This window comes from Brassica oleracea, chromosome C1, assembly GCF_000695525.1.
Source record: "Brassica oleracea var. oleracea cultivar TO1000 chromosome C1, BOL, whole genome shotgun sequence".
Lineage (NCBI taxonomy): Eukaryota > Viridiplantae > Streptophyta > Magnoliopsida > Brassicales > Brassicaceae > Brassica > Brassica oleracea.
Window position 1 is genome coordinate 27,235,131 of NC_027748.1, and position 600 is coordinate 27,235,730.

Below are 600 nucleotides of genomic sequence, written 5' to 3' on the forward strand. Positions count from 1 at the left end.
GAGCGAGAGAATGTGCTTCCTTGATCATCTCTTTGCTCAGCAATGGAGATTCAACTACAAGGATTTTAAGGACTCGGAGCCCGATCAGAACGGTTTAGGAAAAAGACTCCATGATGGGGCGTGGAATTATTATGCAGGCACTATACCATCATTTTGCAATCGAACAAGGTTTGGGGGACGGATATTGATGATGTCTATGCGCCAGTGAACTACAACGACACTCATTGGATTGCTATGTGGATATTGATCCCTAAGAGGCACATAGTCGTCTGGAACAGCATTTGTTCCAGTATCTCCCCACAAGACCTCGATGTGGTAATGGAGCCTTTTCTCTACATGGTCCCTTATCTGCTTGTTGAGTGCGCTTCCTCAGACGAACAACGTGCCCAATACAGCCTAGAGCTATTCACATATGAGAGACTGACCAATATACCTCCGGTTCGAGCTGGTGATTGTGGTGTGTACACTCTAAAGTACATTGAATGTCATGCTCTTGGGATAAAGTTTAGTAAAAAATACTTTGCTTAGGCCAACAGGAAGACTATGAGGGATAAGATAGCGGTGGATATATTTCAAGAGCTTCCTGACGCGCATGAGTTC